Source organism: Oncorhynchus kisutch, linkage group LG5, assembly GCF_002021735.2.
Source record: "Oncorhynchus kisutch isolate 150728-3 linkage group LG5, Okis_V2, whole genome shotgun sequence".
Classification (NCBI taxonomy): Eukaryota; Metazoa; Chordata; class Actinopteri; order Salmoniformes; family Salmonidae; genus Oncorhynchus; species Oncorhynchus kisutch.
The window spans coordinates 61,674,576-61,694,548 of NC_034178.2; the positions used below are offsets into that span (position 1 = coordinate 61,674,576).

The window sequence follows — 19,973 nt, forward strand, 5'->3', positions numbered from 1 at the left end:
AGCGAGAGAGAAGCAGAGACAGCGAAAGAGAAGCAGACAGCGAAAGAGAAGCAGACAGCGAAAGAGAAGCAGAGACAGTGAGAGACAGCGAGAGAGATAGAGCGAGAAAGCGAGAGAGACAGGAGGGGAACAATAAAGAGTGCAGCCAAAACGGAAAGAGAGGTCAATAACTTTGTGGAGGCATGTTCTGTCTTGACTGGAGGCAAGAGGATTCAGATAGACTAGACAGCGTGGGTTTCCTAATTTAGACCCAAAACACCCAGCAGCCACCACAACAATATCAATGTGTTACGAGCCGTTTTATAAATAACGTTTTTGTATACAATGGGAAGCTAGTGTTCAAAATTATAGAATTTTAATATAGAATGTAATACAAACCAAAACATTTAAATGGTAACACGATGAGGAAAGCAATAGGATTTATGGGGTTTTATAATGTGGTTTCGGTAAAATAATATTATATGGTGTGCTATAACTTTGTGCTGTGTGTTTGTGTGTTTATGTTGAGAACCCATTTACCTCCATCCACCAACCTACATACGCTGTTCTCTCTGAAACACACACACACACAGATCTAATCAATCAATAAAAGCAGCAGACATCCATTTCATTTGGCCAACAGTTGGAACCTGATCAGGGTTCTACAATATCTGAAAGCCAAGCTGCCACACCCATCCCTCTACCTGCCCAAGGGAATGATTCCTATAACCCCCTCTTTCTCTCCCTATCTTGCTCATGCCCTAACTCTTCGTACCTCCTTGCTCAAGGTGTGGTTACTGCTATAGAAGGAGAGAAAGGCCAAGGGGGTGAAGGAGAAGTCTGTGCACAACATTCTACCCACAATGTGTGTGTGCTCAACAAATCACTTGGTGTATGTGCATGCACGCATCGTGTGTGGTGTGTGTAGACTCAGCAAGGGAAGGTGTAGGCAGTATTAGGCTGGACCAGATTGGGGCGGGTATGGTTTCCCAGATGATTCTGACTGGGCTGGCATTTACCCAGGAATGGATCACAGAAAACAATGGAGGAGGCACATTCCTGACATGATCACCCTAAACCCGCCCTTCATGGAATTTACTGTGTGTGTGTGTGTGTGTGAGAGAGAGAAAGTGAGAAAGTGCGAGAGAAAAACAGGGAGAACGTGAGACAGCGAAAGAGAGATGAGGAATTCAAAATAAAAATTTGAGCCCACCTGAACCTAAAGGTCAATTTTACTGTATATGTTTGCTCAGTCCAGAAAGCTTAATATGATTCATTATGTAAGAGGTGGAGTGATAGCACAGACAGATAAAGTAGTCATCACTGTTCAAATCAAGAGCCCATAGGAAGATCATCACTCAACACCAAGATAAACTACAGCGAAAGCATCCACCAACATAGGAATTAGTTCTATTAATGAGGATGTAGTAATGTATATTGACACACACACACTTGTCATTGCTACGTCCTCATTATTACAACGTAATTTTTTATTTAACCTTTATTTAACTAGGGAAGTCAGTTCAGAACAAATTATTATTCACAATGACGGCCTACCCGGCCAAACCTGAACGACGCTGGGCCAATTGTGCGCTGCCCTATGGGACTCCCAATCACGGCTGGTTGTGACACAGCCTGGAATCGAACCAGGGCCTGTAGTGATGCCTCTAGCACTGAGATGCAGTGCCTTAAACCGCTTTGCCACTTGGGAGCCCCAAATTACTTTCAGAGTCTGTGTGTCTGCTTCATTTGTCCTTCCTTTTCACCCGTCTTACATTAGCAGTGTAAATGTGTTCCAGTCTGGGAGACTATATAAATAGACCCAATATGAACCAGTAAGCTACACTGACATGTCTTTAGTCCACTCAGCTCATGGTCTTAAAGACAATGCTGTGTTAACAAGAGATATTGAGTAGCACAATGGAAAAACACACACACACACACACACTGCTCACATCAATGATTGAACAAGGGTGGAGACTGTCACATTTTTTATGTGAGATGGTGTTCTACAATTTGGAAATGGGAGTCAATGATGTGACTTCCTGTGTCTGCCAGTCAGCATTTGTTTGGTGTGTATGTCAGCATAACTTTAGATACATTATCTCATAATAAGTCATGTTAATAATACTGTGTGGGTGTCAGTCACACATCTGCTAAATGCCACCATGTTAGACAGACAGAGACACAGACAGGCAGACACATAGACAGATGGACACACACAGATGTACAGACACAGTAAAGGACACAGGCACACTGCTCACGTCAACGATTACACAAGGGAGGAAAAAAATCTAAACGTTGTTTATTGTTGCTTGTTCTTTTGTTGTGACATTTTATGCACATAGTACTTTTTAAAAACAGTCGTTAAGAATAAAGTAATTTCATATACATTACATCTAGATAGTGTCTTTGGCTATGCCGGATTAAGTGATATGACATGCTATTCTATAAAATAATTTCTCCATAATTAATATCACCTGATTGAGCTAATCATGTAAATAGCTAGAGAGTCGGGGCACCACAAAATAATATTTATAGAGCTGTTATCTTCCGAATAAACTCTTAAAGACCTAGTAATATTTTACATCAATAGCAGTCAATATTAATCGTCTCATCTGAAAGTTGTAAATTCTTGGTTATCTGCACGAACCCTGGCTAACAAGTTGAATCAGCAATACAAAATTGGGTTTGATTATTTATTTACTAAATACCTAACAAATCACAAAGAATTACACATACACATAATTAAATCATAACTTTATTACAAATTACGTCATAAAGGAAAACGTCCCTAGCGGGCGGAACAGATATGACAGCTTGTTACACAAAGGAAAAGGGCTGGGCTTGAGTGAAAGAGCGTGAAGACTGAAGAACACTGGGAGAAGCTGTGCTATCGTAAATACAGTATCTGATGCATTCTAAATTACCGGCCATTTGGAAAAGGAAAATGCAATAAATATTTACTCTGAATTGCGCTTCAGTAGGTTGGTGGTAGATGGAAGGCCGTATTGCCCAACCGAGTCCTTTGAAGAATGTCTCTGCTAGTAAATTGGATACGTTGTAGTAATGTCATTGTGTGGTAGATGGGATACTCTGTCTGTTCCTTCCTAACCTGCATTTGCAGCTGCTGTTGCTAACTCAACGGCTAGGAGGTATCACCTCTGTAGTTCAAAGTTCATACCATTCGCAACCAAAGCTCACGCTGATGTTGGCTTCGTTCTGTAGTTATTATCTGAACCATTCTGACATCGGACTGTCATCCTCACATCCTCGGAACAGGAGGTTATATTGTCGTCAAGGCTTTATATAGGAAGGGAGAGGAGGGCGTGTTTTAAAAGTTTTATAGCCCATGTCCCTTCACAGGGGCGGGCCACTGATTGAGGAGAACCCTACCTAATGAACATCCCAACTATCTCCATAAACCCACTCCTCAGCAACTCTCAGTCCATCCCACGAAAAAATAAAAAATAAATTGCGAGCCTAGTTGTTTAGCCCCATAAAAAGACAGCAACCCTCCCGCTAGCCGTGATTGGCTGAGATAATGAGTGGGCTGGACATGCCGAGAGATGAGTTTGGATTGGTCTGCCATGTAGCGCGCTTCTGTCTATATTAGCTGGTCAGTATGTGTAGATAATTTTGTCTTACGTGGCTTTAAAAAACTAATTATCACGAAGTAGAACTGCATAAGTGTTGCTCTCCACTTTCTGGCCAACTGAGTTTTGAAATCAGTGGAATTAGAGTATAATACCTAAGGAGATGGAGAAAACACAGCTTGAAGATGTCTTCCGGAGACAAGGTCAACCATGGCATCCGTGTCAGGAAGAAGCATCCATCTATGATGTATACGGGTAAGATAGTCTAGCTAGCTAATGTTAGCTGGCTGGCTCACTAGCTAATGTTACATGTATGATCTTATGATTTGTATCTCAGAGCCATTTGCTTTGCTAGTTATAGCCTAATGTTAGCTATAGGCTAATGTTAGTTAGCTATAGCCTAATGTTAGTTAGCTATAGCCTAATGTTAGCTAGCTAACATTGACCCTGGTTGGTTAGCTATATGCAGACTCATGCAGGGTAGTAACGTCATGAGTTGGGATTATTGTTCATCGTTCACCTAGCTAGCTACATGTCTTAACAAAAGACTCCACTATGCAAATAACCATTTCAATAGAATGTCACTGTGACAACTGTTGATAGATGTAGCTGGTTAGTTCGCCATGGATATCTACTCCAATTTCAGAGCACTCTCGTCTGAGTGTGCCAGAGCGCAGAATAACTGACAAATTTACAAACACTCCACACCCGTTGAATATGGCCGGTGTCATTAAATGTTGGCAAAAAAACGTAAATTGCTGCCAGCAGAACAGTTAGTCACCAAAGCTCTGGATAACATAAAAACAGCCCAAACAGCTCTGCTCGGGAGAGTTAAATGGTTAGTCAGTTGTTCTCTCATTTGTGTCTGGAAGTAGCTAGCAAGCTAGCCAGTTAGCTTGGGTGCTTGATGGTTGTTAGGACAGAACGTTTGGATTAACCCTTAAAGAGATGGTTGGGGTTACAGTTTAAGAGGGTATGAACGATGCTGAATGGGTGTAGACAAAGAAGAACTCTCCAGTAGGTACCAAAACATTCAAAGGCCATTTTCTCAAAAGTGAGATTACGTTTATCGACTTTCAAAGCAGAATGACTTTTCCATTGTTCCTCAAATACAGTGTTTGATATACCATTTTCCTAGCTCTGTATCTCTGCTTTTATCCAATGTAAAAAACACTATTTCCAATTTTGCTACATAAGACTGAATCAAAGCCGTCGGTCAAATACGACGCCTCTGTGGAAAGGTTTTGCTCTAGGATGCCCACAGAGCGAGGGGGGGACTATCTGTTGTTCCATGTAGTGAATATGTTATTCAATGTGTTTGTATGGGCTAATAGCAGTAAGGGCAGATAAAATGTTTCAATTACTTATTTGAATGTTGTTGTTTTTTTACACTTCGAAGGGTCTTAAAATCCAAATCAAATAGCAAAAGTATCCTTGGTATGACCTTCTTAAAACAATTCCATATAGCTTAGTAAAACCCCCCCTCCACCGGCTTCAACAGGGCTTAGACTGTTTAGTGCCAAAAATAAGGGGTTAAATACATGGGGACTACATGTTATTTAATGTAGTGAATCTGTTAGTCAATGGGCTAAAAATAGTAGTCCGTCTGTGTGGCAGATTATATTTTTTTAATACTTCAAGGGGTTTTATGGGTTAACTAGGTCTATTAATGAGGACGTAATAAATGCAAACGTGTGTGTGCGTGTGTCCGTCTGCGTGCATCCATATATAGTAACATACACATTATTTTTCCACACACACTCATGCACAAACACACACACACACACACACACACACACACACACACACAAACACACACACTCATGCACAAACACACACACACACGTGGAGGGTAATTGCTCCAAATGACTGATAATGTATGATCTCCAAGCGTGAAAAAGGGCCAGATTATTCTCTTTAGCCCATCCATCCATCCAGACTTCCCCAGGTGAACCTTCCCACTCTGAACAGATTTGACAGCCCAGGGGGAACGTCCCTGTCTTGGGCGTGGCCCTAGTGCCCAACTAACACACTATGACTTCCTTTCTCTTTTCCCTCACTCATTCTCTTTCTCCACACACTTCCTTTCTCTTTTCCCTCACTCATTCTCTTTCTCCACACAAACATCATTTCTCTTGTTCTCTGCATCTCTCTCATTTCTCCCTCTCCTCCTATCCTTCCATCACTCTCTCCTTCCCTCTCTCTCCAATACTTTCCTAACAACCCAGAGGGAGACCCTTGGATGCTGCCCACCAAATACATCTAAAATGGCTCAGGGCTGTGCCAAAGGACATGGAGAGCAAGAGAGGGAGCGAGTGAGAGAGAGAGAGAGTGAGTGAGAGTGAGAGTGAGAGAGAGAGAGAGACAGAGAGAGAGAGGGAGAGTGAGAGAGTGAGAGAGTGAGAGAGAGAGAGAGAGAGAGAGAGAGAGTGAGAGAGTGAGAGAGGGAGAGAGGGAGAGAGAGAGAGAGGGAGAGAGGGAGAGAGAGAGAGAGAGGGAGAGAGAGAGAGAGAGAGAGAGAGAGAGAGAGAGAGACAAGCAACGGAGGCAGCCAAGCGAGCAATGCAGAAAAAAAATATCTTGCTGCTTACAAGTTGAATTGTAGGAGAGGGGGAAGGGTGAAACAAAGAGAGGAAGGAGGGTGAAGGGAGAGGGCAGGTGAATGAGTGAAGGAGTAAATGTGAAAGCTAATGAGTGTGCACAGAGAAAGGGAAAAGGAGAAATCCATCTAAAGTGAGAGAAAGTGTGTTGTTTCGGAGGAAAAGTTTGCGCTCTATGTTTTGTGAATGTGAAAGAGAGGAAAAGCTGCAAGAAAGAGAGAAATCATTATATAAATCCTAGAAATAGTGAAAGGGCTCATCAATCTCCTTCCTTTGGTGAACGTGTAACATCAGGTCAACGTGGGAAAACCATGGCTCTAACATTGCTGTAACATCAGGTCAACCTGGGAAAGCCATCAATGGCCATGACAGGCCCCAGGAGAACCCCTCCCTAACTGGACCCTGTTACTGACTTAAATAGAGAAACACCTACCATTAATACACTCACTGGACTGAAATCACTAACACACGTCTGCATGTTTTATGACTGTGTGTGTGTGGGGGGGAGGGATTGGGTATGGTGTGTTTGTGTGTCGGCCTGTGTAGGCCGTCCGTCCCTGTTCCGTCCGTCCGTCCGTCTCTGCCCCTGCGTCCGCCTCCACCCCTGCGTCCGCCTCCGCCCCTACGTCCTCCTCCGCCCCTGCGTCCGTCCCTGTGTCCGCCTCCGTCCCTGCATCCTCCTCCGCCCCTGCGTCCGTCCCTGCGTCCGCCTCCGCCCCTGCGTCCGTCCCTGCGTCCTCCTCCCCCCCTGCGTCCGTCCCTGCGTCCGCCTCCGCCCCTGCGTCCGTCCCTGCGTCCTCCTCCGCCCCTGCGTCCTCCTCCGCCCCTGCGTCCGCCTCCGCCCCTGCGTCCGCCTCCGCCCCTGCGTCCGTCCCTGCGTCCGCCTCCGCCCCTGCGTCCACCTCCGCCCCTGCGTCCACCTCCGCCCCTGCGTCCTCCTCCGCCCCTGCGTCCTCCACCGCCCCTGCGTCCGTCCCTGCGTCCGCCTCCGCCCCTGCGTCCGCCTCCGCCTCCGCCCCTGCGTCCGTCCCTGCGTCTGCCTCCGCCCCTGCGTCCGTCCCTGCGTCCTCCTCCGCCCCTGCGTCCATCCCTGCGTCCTCCTCCGCCCCTGCGTCCGCCTCCGCCCCTGCGTCCTCCTCCGCCCCTGCGTCCGTCCCTGCGTCCGCCTCCGCCCCTGCGTCCGCCTCCGCCCCTGCGTCCTCCTCCGCCCCTGCGTCCTCCCCCGCCCCAGCGTCCGTCCCTGCGTCCGCCTCCGCCCCTGCGTCCGCCCCTGCGTCCGCCCCTGCGTCCTCCTCCGCCCCTGCGTCCGTCCCTGCGTTCTCCTCCGCCCCTGCGTCCTCCTCCGCCCCTGCGTCCGCCCCTGCGTCCGTCCCTGCGTCCGCCTCCGCCCCTGCGTCCGTCCCTGTGTCCTCCTCCGCCCCTGCGTCCGTCCCTGCGTCCTCCTCTGCGTCCTCCTCCGCCTCCGCGTCCGCCTCCGCCCCTGCGTCCGCCTCCGCCCCTGCGTCTGCCCCTGCGTCCGCCTCCGTCCCTGCGGCCTCCTCCTCCCCTGCGTCCGTCCCTGCGTCCTCCTCCGCCCCTGCGTCCGTCCCTGCGTCCTCCTCCGCCCCTGCGTCCGCCCCTGCGTCCGCCTCCGCCCCTGCGTCCGCCTCCGCCCCTGCGTCCGCCTCCGCCCCTGCGTCCGCCCCTGCGTCCGTCTCTGTCCCTGCGTCTGTCTGTCTAACATGGTGGCATTTAGCAGATGTGTGACTGACACCCACACAGTATTATTAACATGACTTATTATGAGATAATGTATCTAAAGTTATGCTGACATACACACCAAACAAATGCTGACTGGCAGACACAGGAAGTCACATCATTGACTCCCATTTCCTAATTTTAGAACCCCATTTCACATAACAAATGTGACTGTCTACACCCTTGTGCAATCATTGATGTGAGCAGTGTGTTTGTGTGTGTAAAGGTGTGTGTGTGTGTGTGTTTTCCTTGTGCTGCTCAAGATCTCTTGTTAACACAGCATTGTCTTTAAGACCATGAGCTGAGTGGACTAAAGACATGTCAGTGTAGCTTACTGGTTCATATTGGGCCTATTTATATAGACAGTCTCCCAGACTGGAACATATTTACACTGCTAATGTAAGACGGGTGAAAAGGAAGGACAAATTAAGCAGACACACAGACTCTGAAGGCTTGCAGTGGGCAGCACCTGTGGTCACCAGGTGGGAGACAGATGCTCCTTCCACCTCTGGTTTGGCCTGTAGCCATGACAGCACACATCAAGCCAGGACCACCGGGGATGCTAGGGAAGGGGTTGCTGGTATCAGTGCCGAGAGCACTGTTGCTCATTCAAGACCGACGGACTGTGTTCGCAATACATCCCAGATGGTCAGAGAAAGAACTGAACCAACTCTATTAGACTATCTTCCTGGACTGAGAACCAAGGGAGGAAGACGTGGGTGTCACTCCTTCTATTTCCTGCCCGCTGGCCTCAACTCCACTGGCGAGAGAGAGATCACCATCCAATAACCACTCATCCAATCCTGACGGAATCCACATCGACACACAACTAACCTTGTGTTACATTGTTACTATTCTATGAGAGTGGCATTGTGTGTGAGACGACAGCTCTAATTTACCAACCAATGATCAACACTGTCTTGGCGTTGTCCACATTCGTTTGGGAACTCACAGTTGTTAAAGCATGTGTTTGTGGAGCCTCATATAATCCCTCTCAAAAAAGTTTGGGGAATGTATGTACTGTTGTATTTTCTAATTTGGGTACGGAGGTTAATTTATATTGACCTGTGGAGATTCTCACCTCAATAACTGCGCTATATCCTGTATAACAGGGGTGGACAATTCCAGTCCTCGATGGCCTGTTTGGTGTCACAGTTTTGCACGAGCCCCAGCTAACACACCTGACTCCAATAATCACCTAATCATGATCTTCAGTTTAAATTGCAATTTGATTAATCAGCTGTGTTTGCTAGGGATGGAGAAAAAGTGTGACACCAATCAGGCCCCCGAGGACTGGAGTTGCCCACCCCTGCCATATACCCTGCCTTCATATTGTATCTGTTAACTAGCTCATTTCACAACTTAGTTAGTCTCATAAATAAACCCTAGAATTAATTACTTGTGACATTGAGTTCATGACCGTTCAGAATGAGAAGATAGTAAATTGACTGTTGATTAAGACTTTGTTGGGAGAGGATTAATGGTATAACGGTGATTGGTAACCACTGATCGAGTTCATTCAAAAGGTCTCTCTAACCCTTAATGGTGCCCCTCAGATTCATTTAGACAGGAAATCCAAATGAATTCAATTAGATCAATTACTTATTCCAGTAATTAATCAGTAAATTATCTTGGATATTCAAAGTCAAAGTGACAATAACCCCAAACACCCCACCCCTAATCCTACCTAGTCATTTAATATGAGGCCAAATGCAACCACAACGGCTCTTCATTGTATACTTAAGCAATGGCCCAAGTATATATGGCCAATATACCACGGCTAAGGGCTGTTCTACGCATGACACAAAGCGGAGTGCCTTAGCTGTGGTATATTGGCCATATATGGGTATATTGGCCATATACCACAACCCCCACTAGGTGCCCCAAGTTGCCTTATTGCTATTATGAACTGATTACCAACGTAATTAGAGTAGAAAAAAATGTTTTGTCATACCCGTGGTATGATATACCATGGCTGTCAGCAAATCAGCATTCAGGGCTCGAACCACCCAGTTTATACCTAGTATTTATGCACATTCATTACACCTTGATCATGTCTTTCTGTGATACACATATTGGCCTGACATTTATTCTTCACATTTAAGTAGCCTCCAGCACTTTGGAAATTTTGATGTCAATAAAAAGTGTTCTATATGAATAGAATTGTACTTTTCGTTATATCAGACCTACAGTATGGGGGGAGGGAGAGAGAGAGAGCGTAGAAACAGGGAAGAGAAGTGAGAGAAACAAAACCAAAATGCAAGACAAACCAAAAACCAACCCATTGAAAGCAGAGAAGAAGACAGATTATTCTAGTGAGAGAAAAGGAGGCATAAACCACTGATGTGATGTAACATGATATGATGGTAGCTCTTCATCTTGCGCCCCCTCATTCTCATGACCCAAAGCAGGCCACTGTCTCCTCAATAAGACGTATAGCAACAATGACAGGCAGGGGACAGCAGTCACACACACACATTTGCAATTGTATGTACAAACATAGTATCAAGCTCACAAACACGCCACTGAGGGGGTGAAAGACACGCACTTGCTGGCGTAACAGAGGAAATAAGCATACGATGTCAAGTTAGAGAACATGGCCTCTGTACCCAGTCATCAGGGCTGAAGGAGAGAAACCGGGCGAGACACCATTAATACGCCCTGTTAAACGCTTGCCCGTCACCTCTCCGAAAGGACACACAACGGGATGGGCCGGGACGCTCTCATCACTACGCATTTTAATCTCTCCATTCCCCTGCTCCTCCTCCTCTCCTCTCACATTCTGTTCATCTTTAGTTCTTTATCTTCCGCCCATCCTTCCCTTGTTGTGTTTTGTTGTATTTGAGACCTTCGTCTTAAGCCAGGCGCGGTTAAAACAAAACCACTAAAAATAGAGATGTGTGTCAAAGTATGTGGCCCTCGGGTTTGAGATATCTGCTATAAGCAGAGGGCTTCCCTACAAAAGTCTTCTATACAAATTCTGTCACATGCATTGAACTACACTCACACTTGCATGAACCCAGAGGATAGGAGAATTGGGAGACAGAGCGAGACAGAACGAAAGCGAGAGCGAGCAAAGGGGGGGAGGAGAGAGCGAGAGAGAGGGGGAGAGAGTTGCAGTTGCATGCCGTTCAAGTGTATTACTCTATGAATCAGAGGAAGGATACACACAAACCAAAGAGCTAGGGATTGGGGTTGCCTGGTGTTAGAGTCCCAAAGCCAAACTGGTGCAACAGAGAGAGAGATTTACAGCAATGATTAAGCTCTAGCAGCTGTAGCCATTTAAACACAACACAAGAATGGGAAACTCTACACACACACACACACACACACACACCTTAGTGCTTTCAGAGAGAACATCACCCACACAGCTTTCACAGACAGCTCATCATGGTAAATGTCTACTTGATGGAATGAATTCAATTCCATTCAAAAAAGCTTGACTGATTATTCAAATAGTTAGACAACATGTTGATGGCATTATGTTGAAGTAGAAGTCAATGCAGATCATTAATGAAACGCCAACGTCGTCTTGTGCTCATTGGTTTTTAGTTGTCATGTTAAAGCGTGCATACATCTGGCCGTAGATAAAGGTATTTGCACCTATGTGTCGGTACATGCAAAGTCACAGAGACCCACTGCCTATAAAACACTAGTAAAGACCTTACAAGGTAACCACAGGTCCCTGTTAGCTGACTACTGTCCCTCTCTCCCCTCACCAGCCTCCACTGCCCCCCTCCTCCCTCCCTCCCTCCCTCCTCCACCATCAGGGTAAAACAGTCCCCCTGGGTCCATGAGGAACCAATACACACAAACTAACTACCAGCATCAACACACCAGATTAAAATACAAACACTTCAGAATAGAGATGGAATTACAGATGGTCTAGGATGAAAGTGTTAAAACAATGACTTTGTAGTTCCTCTCCTGGGAGAAGAAAAAGGTTCAAGAAAAGCAAATAACTCGTTTCTGCAGCTGTAATGTTCTGTAATGTTGTTTATGAAGCTGATAAGTGGAAAAGTGGATTGGTGAAATATGCTTGTTGTTAATAATGGAAAACTGTCTGTAATGAGAACATCTGTCTGACTGGAGATGTTGACTTTACAGAGTGTGTTTCTTCATTGCAAGTGGTCTCTGACATTGAATTAAATACACACAGATACACACACACACACACGCCGTGTTCCACAAAACAGAGGACTGTCCATATAGATTGGGACATAAATGTGTCACCAGGCCTGGTCCTGAAATACAGCACAAGGAATCATATATGCCTAGGCCTGGACGATATCCAATACAGACATTTAGAATATCTCACAAAAATGTATCGCAAGAGTCGGGTGTTTATGAGTGTTTATGTCCGCTTGTTCTCATGTTGTCTTTTTGGTCTCGTGTGTGTGTGTGTGTGTGTCGGTCGGTCTGTGTGGGTCAGTCTGTGTGTGTCGGTCAGTCTGTGTGTGTCAGTCTGTGTGTGTGTGTGTTTCATTCGGTCGGTCTGTGTGGGTGGGTTGGTCTGTGTGTCGGTCGGTCTGTGTGTGCCGGTCTGCGTGTGGGTCGGTCAGGCTGTACTGTATGTCGGTCGGCCTGTGTGTGTGTGTCGGTCTGTGTGTGTGTCGGTCTGTGTGTGTGTGTGTCGGTGTGTCGATAGTTCGGTCTGTGTGTGTGTCGGTCTGTGTGTGTGTGTCGGTCGGTCTGTGTGTGTGTGTGTCGGTCAGTTTGTGTGTGTCTGTGTTTCGATAGTTCGGTCTCTGTGTGTGTGTCGGTCGGTCAGTCTCTGTGTGTGTAGGTCTGTGTGTGTGTTTGTGTGTGTGTGTGTGTGTGTGTGTGTGTGTGTCGGTCGGTCTGTGTGGGTCGGTCTGTGTGTGTCGGTCATTCGGTCGGTCTGTGTGGGTGGGTTGGTCTGTGTGTCGGTCGGTCTGTGTGTGCCGGTCTGCGTGTGGGTCGGTCAGGCTGTACTGTATGTCGGTCGGTCTGTGTGTGTCGGTCGGCCTGTGTGTGTGTGTCGGTCGGCCTGTGTGTGTCGGTGTGTCGATAGTTCGGTCTGTGTGTGTGTCGGTCTGTGTGTGTGTGTGTCGGTCGGTCTGTGTGTGTGTGTCGGTCAGTTTGTGTGTGTCTGTGTGTCGATAGTTCGGTCTGTGTGTGTGTGTCGGTCGGTCAGTCTGTGTGTGTCAGTCGGGCAGTCTGTGTAAGTTGGTCGGTCTGTGGGTGTGTGTGTCGGTCGGTCAGTCTCTGTGTGTGTGGGTCTGTGTGTGTGTGTGTCGGTCGGTCGGTCAGTCCGTGTGTGTGTGTGTGTGTCGGTTGGTCTGTGTCGTTCGGTTGGTCTGTGTTGGTCGGTCTGTGTGTGTGTGTCGGTCGGTCTGTGTGTGTGTTGGTCGGTCAGTCTGTCTGTGTCAGTTGGGCAGTCTGTGTGCGTTGGTCGGGCTGTGTCTGTGTGTGTGTCGGTCGATCAGTCTGTGTGTGTGGGTGTCTGTGTGTGTCAGTTCGTTGGTCAGTCTGTGTGTGTGTGTGTGCCGGTCGGTCTGTGTGTGTGTGTGTGCGTGTGTCGGTCTGTGTGTGTGTCGGTCAGTCCATCAGTCAGTTTGTGTGTGTGTGTATGTCAGTAGGTCTGTGTGTGTGTGTCGGTCGGTCTGTGTGTGTGTGTGTGTGTGTTGGTTGGTCTGTGTGTGTGTGTGTCGGTCAGTCTGTGTGCGCGTGTGTGTCGGTCGGTCTGTGTGTCGGTCAGTGTGTGTGTGTGTGTGTGTGTCGGTCGGTCTGTGTGTTTCGGTCGGTCTGTTTGTGTCGGTTGGTCGGTCTGCATGTGTAAGTTGCGTGTTGTTCTGTGTGTCAGTCTGTCTGGCAGCTAACGGCTTTGAACCACTCTTACATCTGTCCAGTCGTTTCAGATCTGCAAACAGACTCACATTGTCTCAATGTGAACATTTGCAGGCCTTAGTGGAAAACCACTCGCAGAATCCACTACAGACATTTAAAGCCACAGCAATATCCCCTAGCCTAACCGTCCAATTTCACCAGGCAAATTAACAAGGAAATTCACTCGAGTGGCCCAGCCTCGGAACCTAATTGCCGAAAATTGTGTCCCAAATGGCACCCTATTTCTACATAGTGCACTACCTGCGACCAGAGCCAAATGGGAAAAATCTACAGGCAAAGGTCAAAAGTAGGGCAATATAATAGCGTGCCATTTGACACAGTAGAGGTCTAAAGCACCTAAAGAGAAAGGTGCCCTCAATTTCCAATGGCCGGCCCTGCTGAATGCCTTCAGTTCTTCAACTGTGATGAGAAATACACTGCTCAAAAAAATAAAGGGAACACTAAAATAACACATCCTAGATCTGAATGAATGAAATATTCTTATTAAATACTTTTTTCTTTACATAGTTGAATGTACTGACAACAAAATCACACAAAAAATATCAATGGAAATCAAATTTATCAACCCATGGAGGTCTGGATTTGGAGTCACACTCAAAATTAAAGTGGAAAACCACACTACAGGCTGATCCAACTTTCATGTAATGTCCTTAAAACAAGTCAAAATTAGGCTCAGTAGTGTGTGTGTGGCCTCCACGTGCCTGTATGACCTCCCTACAACGCCTGGGCATGCTCCTGATGAGGTGGCGGATGGTCTCCTGAGGGAGCTCCTCCCAGACCTGGGCTAAAGCATCCACCAACTCCTAGACAGTCTGTGGTACAACGTGGCGTTGGTGGATGGAGCGAGACATGATGTCCCAGATGTGCTCAATTGGATTCAGGTCTGGGGAACGGGTGGGCCAGTCCATAGCATCAATGCCTTCCTCTTGCAGGAACTGCTGACACACTCCAGCTACATGAGGTCTAGCATTGTCTTGCATTAGGAGGAAGCCAGGGCCAACCGCACCAGCATATGGGGTCTGAGGATCTCATCTCGGTACCTAATGGCAGTCAGGCTACCTCTGGCGAGCACATGGAGTGCTGTGCGGCCGCCCAAAGAAATGCCACCCCACACCATGACTGACCCACTGCCAAACCGGTCATGCTGGAGGATGTTGCCGGCAGCAGAACGTTCTCCACGGCGTCTCCAGACTCTGTCACATCTGTCACATGTGCTCAGTGTGAACCTGCTTTCATCTGTGAAGAGCACAGGGCGCCAGTGGCGAATTTGCCAATCTTGGTGTTCTCTGGCAAATGCCAAACATCCTGCACGGTGTTGGGCTGTAAGCACAACCCCCACCTGTGGACGTTGGGCCCTCATACCACCCTCATGGAGTCTGTTTCTGACCGTTTGAGCAGACACATGCACATTTGTGGCCTGCTGGAGGTCATTTTGCAGGGCTCTGGCAGTGCTCCTCCTGCTCCTCCTTGCACAAAGGCGGAGGTAGCGGTCCTGCTGCTGGGTTGTTGCCCTCCTACGGCCTCCTCCACGTCTCCTGATGTACTGGCCTGTCTTCTGGAAGCGCCTCCATGCTCTGGACACATTGACAGACACAGCAAACCTTCTTGCCACAGATCGCATTGATGTGCCATCCTGGATGAGCTGCACTACCTGAGCCACTTGTGTGGGTTGCTACCACTAGAGTGAAAGCACCGCCAGCATTCAAAAGTGACCAAAACATCAGCCAGGAAGCATAGGAACTGAGAAGTGGTCTGTGGTTATCACCTGCAGAACCACACCTTTATTGGGGGTGTCTTGTTAATTGCCTATAATTTCCACCTGTTGTCTATTCCATTTGCACAACAGCATGTGGAATGTATTGTCAATCAGTGTTGCTTCCTAAGTGGACAGTGATTTCACAGAAGTGTGATTGACTTGGAGTTACATTGTGTTGTTTAGTGTTCCCTTTATTTTTTGGAGCAGTGTATATATATTGGGTGGTGCTACTCCCAACACCTGACACTGAGACTTCTAACTAGATCCGACAGATGGCATTTTTTAGCCACTGATAAATTGAATGCCATATTCAAACTGGCAAAAGGAAAAGAAATCTACAAAATGTGAAAAATGCAACATAAAAAACTGAAAACTACCAAAGGAAAAATTGTTTGACAAAGAATGTTCAAGTGTAAGAAAAAAAACAGAGACCCTGTGTCTCATATACCTAAGCCAATATAGTTTTTTTTTTTAATTACACTTATTTAACTAAACAAGTCAGTTAAGAACAAATTCTTATTTTCAATGACGGCCAAGAAACAGTGGGTTAACTGCCTGTTCAGGGGCAGAACGACAGATTTGTACCTTGTCAGCTCGGGGGTTTGAACTTGCAACCTTCCGGTTGCTACTCCAACACTCTAACCCCTAGGCTACCCTGCCCCCCCGGCAGGTAGGACTGACATGGTCATAAGGTCTCTACCAGATAAAACATGCCAGGGCTTGACTTTAACTTAGGATTGATTTAAAAAATATATATATAATAATAATAATAATCTCACACCATAGACCAGAAAGGTTTAAAATGGTGTTTTACGATGCAAGGAACCACTTAGCAAACCAACATTCATTACGATTACTGGTATTGACAATGGAAGGCTGCTGGTCTCTGATCCCATGTACTTTATCTTCTGCCGTTGAGGTCTTGAGCAAGGCACTTAACCCCCGACAAAGTTAAATACTGCACTGATAGGCTACTGTATAAAACACAACCCTCTCCATCAATCCTCCATGTGAAGAGCTACTGGGTGTGAAGGCTTTTGACCCAACCCTGCACAAACACACCAGTCAGATTATCAAGATTCTGTTGAGCAGCTGATTTTTTTTCTTTTTTACAATGTGGTGTTCGAGCAGGGCTGGAGCAAAAGTCTGCACCCCCAGTAGCTCTCCTGGACTGTCCTGGAGGATGGTTGGCCACCCTGCAACTTTACAATTACAACTAAATAGGTTTTGTGTCTTTATAAAACAATTACCTCGTTCAATGAACCAAAGATCAAATGGCTAAGGTGGGCGAGTTTTCTAACTAAGATGTTTATCTATTTGTAAACCTAAAATATGAATATGAAATGTCAGAATAATAGTAGAGAGAATGATTGAATTCAGATTTTATATCTTTAATCACATTCCAAGGGGGTCAGAAGTGTACATACACTAAATTAGTATTTGGTAGCATTGCCTTTACATTGTTTAACTTGGGTCAAATGTTTCGGGTAGCCTTCCACAAGCTTCCCACAATAAGTTGGGTGAATTTTGGCCAATTCCTCCTGACAGAGCTTGTGTAACTGAGTCAGGTTTGTAGGCCTAGTTGCTCGCACACACGCTTTTTCAGTTCTGTCCACAAATTGTCTATAGGATTGAGATCAGGGCTTTATGATGACCACTCCAATACCTTGACTTTGTTGTCCTTAAGCCATTTTGTCAAAACTTTGGAGGTATACTTGGGGTCATTGTCCATTTGGAAGACCCATTTGCGACCAAGCTTTAACTTCCTGAATGATGTCTTGAGATGTTTCTTCAATATATCCACATAATTTTCCCCCTCATGATGCCATCTATTTTGTGAAGTGCACCAGTCCCTCCTGCAGCAAATCACCCCCACAACATGATGCTGCCACCCCTGTGCTTCACGGTTAGGATGGTGTTCTTCGGCTTGCATGGTCATTATGGCCAAAAAGTTACATTTTTGGTTCATCAGACCAGAGGACATTTCTCCAAAAAGTACGATATTTGTCCCCATGTGCAGTTGCAAACTGTATGGCGGTTTTGGAGCAGTGGCTTCTTCCTTGCTGAGCGGCCTTTCAGGTTATGTCGATATAGGACTTGTTTTACAGTGGATATAGATACTTTTGTACCGTTTCCTCCAGCATCTTCAGAAGGTCCTTTGCTGTTGTTCTGGGATTGATTTGCACTTTTCGCAAACTACATTCATCTCTAGGAGACAGAACACGTCTCCTTCCTGAGCGGTATGACGGCTGCGTTGTCCCATGGTGTTCATACTTGCGTACTATTGTTTGTACAGATGAATGCGGTACCTTCAGCCATTTGGAAATTGCTCCCAAGGATGAACCAGACTTGTGGAGGTCTACAATTTTAAAGTCTTGGCTGATTTATCTTGTATTTTAATTTTTTTGAAAGTAGGCCTTGAAATACATCCACAGGTACACCTCCAGTTGACTCAAATTATGTAAATTAGCCTATCAGAAGCTTCTAAAGCCATGACATCATTTTCTGGAATTTTCGAAGCTGTTTACAGGCACAGTCAACTTAGTGTATGTAAACTTCTGACCCATTGGAATTGTAATAGTGAATTATAAGTGAAATAATCTTTCTGTAAACAATTGCTGGACAAGTTACTTGTGTCATGCACAAAGTAGATGTCCTAACCGACTTGCCAAAACTATAGTTTGTTAACAAGAAATTTGTGGAGTGGTTGAAAAACGAGTTTTAATGACTCCAACCTAAGTGTATGTAAACTTCCAACTTCAACTGTAAATGTAACCAAGCAATTAGAATGTAGCTTAAATGTGACTGGCATAACTCCAATCCTTCTATATGGCAACGAAATTTGAGGCCCCCTTTACAACTGAAAATATGGGATAAAAGGCCCACTGAAATTGTACACCAGGAACTTTGTAAAGATATTCTAGGTGTACACAGAAATGCCCCTGTAGGGCAGAACTTGGGAGATTCCCCCTAGCACTCCAAATTGAGAAAAGAGCCACCAAATTCTGGATTCACCTAACACACTACGATCAAGAAAAAGACCCTGCAAGCCAGAGTGACCCTTTAGAGCAACTGGCTCAAAAGCACCAGCTAAAATTTGACCAGAACCAAAATACATACACTAATTTGTTACAAAACTAATTTATATTTAAATCACATACTTCAATGTAAGCAAATTCTAAATAGAGATATACAATTAGCACAACATATTTTTTAAACGAAAACATTCAAACAAAGGAAGACATTAACAATGTTCAGACCCAGAAACCATAGCATGGCAATATAAACAGGAAGCCATAGAAAAACACAGAAGGTCAGAGAAGAAGAACTAGGTAAGCACTGTGGGTCAGGTGAACTAGAGAACGAGCAGCACGTCCTACTCCACTGCTCCAAATATGACAATCAGAGGTATTTATCTCCAGAAATGTAAAAAGAGTGTGAGAGTGAGAGAGACGCTTAGGTAAAGAAGCATGTAATGTGATTTAACCTCAGACCGTGATAAGTAGAATGGAAATTAGTAATAGCGATTACTCAATATAATTATACCAATGTTTTATTCTACGTCTGAAGGTAGGATAGGGACTACTCTACAGTTCTAAATGGTAACAGTCAGTGGAATTGAAATGGGCCATTGACTAAAATCACATTTGATGGAAGGGCAAAAACACAGCCTTGGCTGACATTCAATTCTCATGTTCAATGTCAGAGGATCTGGATGTTGCTTTTCCGCCCTGTTTGAAAAAGCAACTAGTGGAAAACACTGCTAAGAGGGCTAAGGGAAGCTTGACAGAGACTCAAATGGTGCTAACACTTGGAAGGGGCAGATTATCCACACACACACACACAATCATTTGCATAATATTAAGTAGGGCTGTGATGATGCCATTATCGTAATATTTTTCCCAAAGAAAAATTCAAACATGAAGCAGACCAAACTCTTTGCTCCTTTAAAAACCTGCTGTATGTAAAATATTGTGTGCTATAGCATTGGAAATAAATGCATGTATCACGATACTGGTATTATCCCGGACCTAATATTAAGTCATGCAGGGATCCTTACACCCCCCACCTATCTCTCACATACATGGCCAATGCATTAGAGGGATGACTCAACGGGGGGAGCCAAAGCCCCGAGCAATCAGTGCAGTGTTTCCCCTATATTCAGTGGCCCACTGCTGCTAAATTACTACCACCGCTGCAAAAAGTATGACATTTGTTTCTATGTGTATATTTCTGCCGAGACACGTTTTTAAATGGATAGCCATTGGCTCAAGAACTGGAAGTTGAGACCAGCTGTCTATCTTGGGCCCAGGCATCTAGCCTGACAGTTGATTTAAACTTCAGCCGTATGACTGGGCCCGTAATGAAACTATGGATTTTCCATTCATTCACTGACACAAACTGTCTCGTCCCGCCTGCTTACAGCACATCCAT

The 19,973-nt window shown here is 45.8% G+C and overlaps 1 pseudogene; it reads right to left on the reverse strand.

The window, feature by feature from the left end:
• The window catches only part of LOC109891379 (plexin-A1-like), a 370,611-nt pseudogene that overhangs the window by 219,147 nt on the left and 131,491 nt on the right, over positions 1 to 19,973 (reverse strand).